We start from the raw sequence: 8,123 nt of genomic DNA, 5'->3' as shown, positions 1-8,123 counted from the left end.
CTGTGTAGGTACTTAGACTGTAACCAAGTCACCCCTTCACCAGTGGCAGATTTAGAGTTAGTGGGGCCCTGTGCTCAGCTTCATTTTTGGGGCCCCCGACTGGGAGGAGCCAAGAAAAAGAACATTCTCTCTTATCTCCCGTGCCCCCTTTTTTCATTTTTTTTCTTCACCCTCCTCCTGTAAGTTATAGCAAGTAAATAAAAGTAAAGTGAGGTACCTTGATTGTTTTTGTAGTCTAACTTTTTTTTCACAGGCCACTTAAAAATGGTGAAGGGTCTCGGCAGACCACTTAATGATCTTTCCAAATATTGTTTGTACTGTTGGCTGAGTATTGTAAAGTGCTTTGAATAAGAGTTCTTTATTAAAAAAATGTAAAAAAAAAAAAATTGCAGTGCTGGGTCTGGCCAGGAGTTAGGATGTGGGAGAAGTCTAGGTTGGGGTGTGGGGTCTGGGAGAGAGTTAGGATGAGGGAAGGGGCTCAGGGTTGGTTTGTGGGGTCTGGGGGAGAGTTAGGATGAGGGAAGGGGCTTAGGGTTGGTGTGTGGGGTCTGGGGGAGAGTTAGGATGAGGGAAGGGGCTCAGGGTTGGTTTGTGGGGTCTGGGGGAGAGTTAGGATGAGGGAAGGGGCTCAAGGTTGGTGTGTGGGGTCTGGGGGAGAGTTAGGATGGGGGAAGGGGCTCAGGGTTGGTGTGTGGGGTCTGGAGGAGAGTTAGGGTGCAAGAGCGGGCTGGGGGTTGGGGTGCAGGGTCTGGCCAGGAGTTAGGATGTGGGAAGGGGCTCAGGGCTGGGGCAGAGGGTTGAGGTGTGGAGTGCTTACCTGGGGTAGCTCCTGTTTGGTGCGAGGGGTGCAGGTGGGGATGGGAGGTGCAGGAACTCCTGTTTGGTGCGAGGGGTGGGGGTGGAGATGTGAGGGTGCAGGAATGAGTGCATAGGGCTGAGGTGGTCCCTGTCACAGAGTTCGGGCAATGCTCTGGAACTGCTCCCTATGAAGCCAGTCAGGACTCTGGTGAAGTCTCTGTGAGCAGACTGTTTTCAGGGCAAGAAGCTCACATGGCTTCCACCTCCCTTGGGTCTGACCTTGGAGCATTCACCATCCTCTGCCCCTCCATGTGCTTCCCATAGCGAGTCAGCCCTGGCAGGGTCCTGGGGGAGTCCAAGGATTCTGCACCCCCACTTTGCAGTCAGACATGCCTCTTAGCCAGCCAATAAAACAGAGATTTATTAGAGGACATGAACATGGTCTAAAACAGAGCTTGTAGGTACAGAGAACAGGACTTCTCAGCAGAGTCCATCCTGGGAGGCAGTTAGCCAGACACCCACATCTGCACTCACCCCTTGTCCCCAGCCAGCTCCAAACTGAAACCCCCTCCAGCCCCTCCTTCTCTGCTGAGTTCCTTTCCCAGGCCAGGAGGTCACCTCTTTGTTCTCCCACACCTTTAGCTATCACCTTGCAGGGGGGAAGGGCCCAGCCATTAGTTGCCAGGAGACAGAGTGTCAGCCAGAAACTGAGGCACCCACACAGTATTCAGAGAAAACATTAAGAAGAGTCCCACTTTGTCACAGTCCCCACCCCCTACCACCTGCCCTGAGTGGCTCAGGGAGGTGGGTGTGTGTAGGGAGCAGTGCGCAGGGGGCTCAAGGCTGGGGCAGTACCAGTCGTGGCTGCTGGGTTATCTTACCTGGCTGGCTGGTGGACCTGTCCCTACCTCACTGCTGCTCCTGTTTGCTGCCAGAGGGAGCTGTGAGAGCTGAGACCCCCTGGCCTACCGCTTCCTTCCCTTGGCCTTTTTCCAGGGGCCACCAGCAGCAGTGCATGCCAGGGACTGCACCTGCGCTGCCCAGCATCCAGAGAAGCAGGGCAGCAGGACAGGCGTGGGCAGATGCCCCACCAGGGGAGTGTGCCCACCTCCCCTACGGCATGCCCCCAGCCAACCCCTCACCTGGCTGCCTCACCTGCTTGCCAGCACCAGCCAGCAGCAGGAGCCCGGCTCACCAGCTGGGAAAATGCACCGCATGCTGCGCCTCCAACACGACTCTTAAATGGCTCCCTCCCTGTTCTGCTCCACAGCTTCTGCCCCCCCCCCCCAGGGGGTGCTGGATGGTGCTGGGCTGCCCAGCCCTGGGGCCCCCTGTAGTTGGGGGGCCCCATGCCACAGCACTGTGTGTTTCATTGTAAATCTGCCTCTGCCTTCCCCTTCTCTTTCTTAAGCTAAAGACACTAAAGGAGCTCACTCTATCACTGTAAGTAAGGCTGTGTGTCTGTCATGGAGATTATGGAAGTCATGGATTCTGTGACTTTCCGTGATCTCTGTGACTTCTCCAGCGGCCAGTGCAGCTGGCTCTGGGCTGCCTGAGCAGATCAGGCCGCCCCTGGGCCAGCACTGGCCGCTGCTGGGGCAGTTTGGGTGTGGGAGTGGGCTCAGGGCTGGGGGTTGAGTGCAGGGTTGTGCTTACCTCAGGCATGGGAAAGGGGTTCCCTGCCAATGGGAGCTGCAGAGCTGGAGCTTGCGGTGGGGGAAGTGCTCTGAGCCCCCTCACCTTCCCTCCTCCTAGGAGCTGCAAGGACATGCCAGCTGCTTCCGGGGAGCTGTGCAGAGGCTGGTAGGGAGCCTGCCAGCCCCGCCAACCCTTCCTTGCCCCAGCATCAGCAGGGTCCTGGGCCACACGCCCCTGTCTGGCCTCCCTCCCAGCACCAACAGCGGTCCCAGGCAACCCTCCCTCAGCACTCATGACACCCCAAGACTGCCACCCCCCGAGCACCTGCGGCCACTCCAGCCCATTTTAGTTAGGGGCATGTAGTACAAGTCTTGGACAGGTCACGGGCCGTGAATTTTTGTTTACTGCTTGTGACCTGTCTATGACTTTTAATAAAAATACCTGTAACTAACATGTAGCCTTAACTATAAAGCAGATTTTCTAATCCTTTAATCATTCTCATGGCTCTTCTCTGAACCCTCCTCAGTTTATCAACATCCTTTTTGAACTGTGACACCAGAACAGGAAGCCGGTTTCCAGCAGCGATCGCAGCAGTGCCAAATCCAGAGGCTACAGAGTCAGTCTCTCTCCCCGATGAATATTTAATTCCTACAAAGTGGAGCAGCTGCAAAAGGGAAGATTGAGCGAGACCAACAGCTGAGTAGCAGTTTTGAGAATGTCAGTGATGCTTAAAGGGGCAGTTCAGCATCAAGTCCCTTTGCAGTTACACAGATCCAACTTCACAGAGTCACTAACAAACAGCTAGAACCCAGTCCTGCTCTAATCACTAGGTGTCACTGTCCTCCCAGAGATGGGACTAGAACCCAGGAATCTTGGATCTCTGTTGCTGTAACCATAGTCTGAATGCTTCACAAATGCTAATGAATTGACCCGCACAACCCCACTGGGTCATTACCCCTACTTTACACAGAGGGATTAAGGCCAAAATTTGCAAAATCCTTCGCTAATTTTGGGTGACCAGTTGGACTTTTGAGAGCTCAGCTCTCCTGGGAATCAGGCCAAATGGTCTGAGAAAACAGAGGGAACAGAGCTAGAGGCCACCTCTGAAAGCTTTTGGTCACTCACCCAGTAGAGGAAAACCCAGAGACAGAGCCCAGTTCTCTTACTTGCTAGCCTAGTGCCTCAACCACTGCCCCAGTCACTTTGTTCAAGCAGCCCCCTGCCTCAGTCATCACCCACCGCCACCTTCCAACCTCTGCAGTGACTGAAACGGGGTGTACAGACAACAGCCTCCTCCTCCACTGCACAGCCCCAAGCACTGGCAGAAGGAGGGGCACTGGAGGAGCCCTTCATTGAAGACTGTACATACCTGCAAGGGGACAGGCTGGGATGATTTAGTTGGGGTTGTTCCTGCTTTGAGCAGGGGATTGGACTAGATGATCTCTTGAGGTCTCTTCCAACCCTAATCTTCTGTGATTCTATAACAGACAACCGTTCTTTAGGCAGCCTCTTAACGTTCCCTGAAATCACAGAATCATAGCAAGGTAGGGCTGGAAGGATCCTCCAGAAATCATCCAGTCCAGCCCCCCACATGGAGGCAGGACCAAATAAACCTAGCCTGTCCCCAATAGGTGATTGTCCAATCTGTTCTTAAAAGGCTGGGGATTCCACAACCTCCCTTGGAAACCTGCTCCAGAGCTTAACTACCCAGATCGTCTGAAAGCTTCTAATATCTAAACTAAACCCTCTTGCTGCAGATTCAGCCGTCTTGTCCTGTCCTCAGTGGACACAGAGAACAATTCATCACAGTCCTCCTTATAACAACTTTTTGTAGACTAGTCCTTCTTCATCTTGTGTCCTCTCCCCCAGCTGTCTGTCCTCTGATTAAATATATCCAGTTCTTTAAACCTTTCCTCAGAACTCATGTTTACTAAACCTCTTCTTTTTGCAGCTCTCCTCCAGACTTTCTCCAACTTTGGAGTGGCTCATTCTGCATCCCTAAGATCATTTTAAGGTGGGGTTGAGTTTTGGGGGAAGGACCATCTAGGATATACACGCACAGCAGACAGAGCAATGAGTTATCACTGGTAACGGCACCTTTGGCACCAAGGCTATGGGGGAAGGAAATTAATGGTAAGAAGCGGTCCTCGTTTTGCCTCTGGCTCTACCTCCAGCCCCAGATAGGGACATACTGGGAATGGGAGCAGCAGATCTTCAGTGAACTTTCGTAGCATAAATGCATGAGTTTGCATTAATATAAAATTACAGCTGATACTTCAAATGCCCAACCACCACCCAAGACAAGCGCAACTGTGTATTGCCCCACAGCAACCATGGCTCTGCCATTAACAGGCCCTCCCAATATGTCAGCCAGGGGGCCATGAGAGCATGCCCAGGGAGCCCCAGCGTGGGTGGGTGGAGTAAATTCCTGGTGGAGTCTGAGCAGCCCATGCCACACAGCTTGGCAGAGGTCCCCCAAATGAACGTGCCAGCTGAAAGCGCTGTAGAAAATTCCCCACATCAGGGTTATTGGGGGAGGGGCTTGGCACAGACCCTGGGACTGCTCATGCCCCTCTGCCACAAAGGACACCCTCCTTCCTGCTCCCTCCAGCCATGAGGGAGAAGTGGCCAGCACAGGGCCTGTCAACTCCTTGCTCCCTTCTGCATGCTGGGGATCCTGGCTGCAGAAATGCTCCATCTCCTTTGCCAGTCTCAGTAACCGTCTGCCCGCTGCAGCCCTCGATGCAGAAGAATCTGACTCCCGTGGCCAAGGAGGGTTGTATTTGGCCCCAGTGCACACTGCTGCATGGTGAAGATGCCAGTTCAGAGCTTTCCGAGTGCACTAGGAAGCTGCTGGGACATTCTGAAACACACGCTTCGGTCCAGCTTCTGTCAAGGACAGACATTTTCCAAACCTGCCTGGCCTGAGGTATGGCAGCCCAGAGAGCCCTTCATGCATTGAGATGAGGGCTGCCGGGGTGGGCCAAGTGCCTGTCTGAGTCACAGCAAATATTGTCAGCTGGGCTCTGTGCTGTCAAAGCCAGGTCACCCTTGGGCACAAAAGCGCCCTTTCAGCAGCACAGCTGTGTTCCTAGCACCTGGGATTGTCAGGGCCGTGGTCAGTCCAATACCAGTGTGTCAGGAGACAGTCCGTGAGAAGCCAGGCTGTGCATGTCAGCTGGCACCAGCAGCAGCCTCCCCCCGACACTCTGCTGGCCTGGGCACACAGCATCAGGAATCCAAACAGCCCTGAAATCCCCAAGCGCGCGTCTCACTAGGGAGCCCAGTTTGCTTCTCAATCCGCCCCCAGGCCTCAGCCCAATGCTGGGGCAGGGCCACACTCAAAACCCAGCCCTGGGCAGGAGCCACGCTTTGTGAATGGCCACTATAGTTACCATGGGTTGTGCCAAAGCCCAGGGCTGAGCAACCTGCAGTGATGGAGTGTCCAAACGCCAGGGCAGCCTTGGCGGGCAGAGCTCCCCATTCTACAATGAGGTGATAAAACAAGCTAGCCCCCCTGCCAGCCCTCCCCTCTCCCCTCTTGTGATGGAGTAGGGACTGTCTGTGTGGGGAACGGGAAAGCAGGGGATGTCTGTAGGTGAGGGACAGGTAGTCAGGTTGTAATGTGAGCCGGCAGGGGGGAGGGGGAGCTGCTGGGCGGAGGAGAAGGAAACAAAGGGTTTTTTCGGGCGGAGGAGGAGAGGCAGGACAGTTTGGGTTTGGGCTATGGGGAGGAATTCAGGGGATCCTAGCTGGGATCCAAGCACCCTGAACCCCCAGAAGGACTCAGTGGAGGGGTCCGGACTGTGCCTGCAAGCTCTGCTGTAACCTGTGTTCCTGCTGTCCAATAAACCTTCTGTTTTACTGGCTGGATAAAAGTCACTGTGGGTCCCAGGAAGAGGGGTGCAGGGCCAGACTCCGTGACAACTTGGTGGCAGCGGCGGGAGATACTGCACCCCGTGGACGGCGCTTCCTGCAGTAAGTGACTGGGAGCAGTAAACGAAGGGGTGATTAACCCCTGGGAGTGTGTGCCCAGTGAGAAGGACTTTGCAGTAACAGGGTCCCCCGGGGGATTGCAGCGTCCCAAATACGAGCGGTCCCAGGGCGGAGGAGTCTGCAGCTCGACCCTGGCAGAGAGGTGGTGACCTCAAGAAGGGCTGGTGCTCTAGGGGTCCCCCGGAAACCGTGGGGAGCGGCGAGCACCCCGACCTGTGAGTGGCCAGCAGGAAGATGTACGCCAAGCGGCGCAAGTGTGACCTGCTGGAGCTGTGCAAGCAGAGGGGGCTGCGCACAGGGAGACTGACGAAGGACCAGCTGATTGCCCAGCTGGAGGAGGGAGACCGGAACCCTGTCTCTGAGGGAAGCAGCCAGGCAGATGCAGCGCAGTCACCAGTGCCTGTCCCCCGGGGAGTGGTCAGACGGCGGATGAGGGGCTTCCCGAGACCCCCCCTTCCTAGCCCTAGAGGAAGGGCGGGGAGGAGCCCAGCGAATGCCGAAGGCACCGTGACCCCCCGGCCGGCAGGGGATCCTGGCAGCGAAGCTCACCCCCCAGCAGGGGATCCTCCCGGCGACGCTCGACAGCTGTGGAGCAGCCGTGGCTGGAAGAGGAAAGGAAGTTGAGACGGGAGGAGCTCGAGTTAAAGAGGCAAGAGCTGGAGGAGAAGGTGAACCAGCGTAAACATGAGGAGAACCAGCGTAAACATGAGGAGAACCAGCGTAACATGAGCTGGAGGAGAAGGAGAACCAGCGTAACATGAGCTGGAGGAGAAGGAGAAACAGCGTAAACACGAGCTGGAGCTGGCCCAGCTGAGGAGCCGTGAGGCCCCGGCTGCGGTGAGTGAGGGGACCCAAGCCTACACCGAACTTTGATAAGCGCTTGCTGCCCCGGCGTAAGGAGGGGAGGACATAGATACCTTCCTGACGGCCTTTGAGAATGCCTGCGAGCTGCAAGGGGTTGGCCCTGCAGACAGGATCTCATTTCTCACCCCCTTACTGGACTCCACGGCCGTGGAGGTGTACAGCCGACTGAAAGGGGCGGAGGCGGGGGACTACGAACTGTTCAAACAGGCCCTGCTCCGCGAGTTTGGGCTGACTCCTGAGATGTACCGGAAAAGGTTCCGGAGTCAGCGTAAAACCCGTGAGATCACATATCTACAACTGGTCAACCGGGCGCAGGGGTATGCCCGCAAGTGGACAGCTGGGGCCCAAACTAAAGAGGACTTGCTGGACCTGTTCATACTGGAGCACCTGTATGAGCAGTGCCCGTCCGACCTGAGGCTGTGGTTGAGGGACCAGAAGCCGGAGAACCCGCAGCACGCAGGCCAACTTGCCGACCAATTGTGTGGACAGTCGGGCAGGGGATGGCAGGGAGGAGTCTCGAAGGAGCAGGCCTGCCTCAGCGCAGAGAGAGAGTCATCATGGGACCTCCCAGCGGGGGCCTATGGAGAACCCCCCCAAAGGGGGAACATCCAGTGTCAGGTCCCTCCGACCCATTCCAGGGGACCCACGAGACATGGGCTGCTATCAATGTGGCCAACGAGGCCACATACGGGCCCAGTGCCCCAAGCTCAGGGACAGACCAAGCAGACCCAACCCGCAGAGGTGGACTGGGTAAAAACCCATCGGAAGATGGGCTACCCTCCCGGGAAAGGGGGGCTGGCAACATACCACCTATGAAGGAGGGAGGA

Source organism: Chelonoidis abingdonii, chromosome 9, assembly GCF_003597395.2.
Source record: "Chelonoidis abingdonii isolate Lonesome George chromosome 9, CheloAbing_2.0, whole genome shotgun sequence".
Classification (NCBI taxonomy): Eukaryota; Metazoa; Chordata; order Testudines; family Testudinidae; genus Chelonoidis; species Chelonoidis abingdonii.
The sequence above is the reverse complement of the archived record's forward strand: the minus strand, read 5'-3'. Positions refer to the sequence as shown.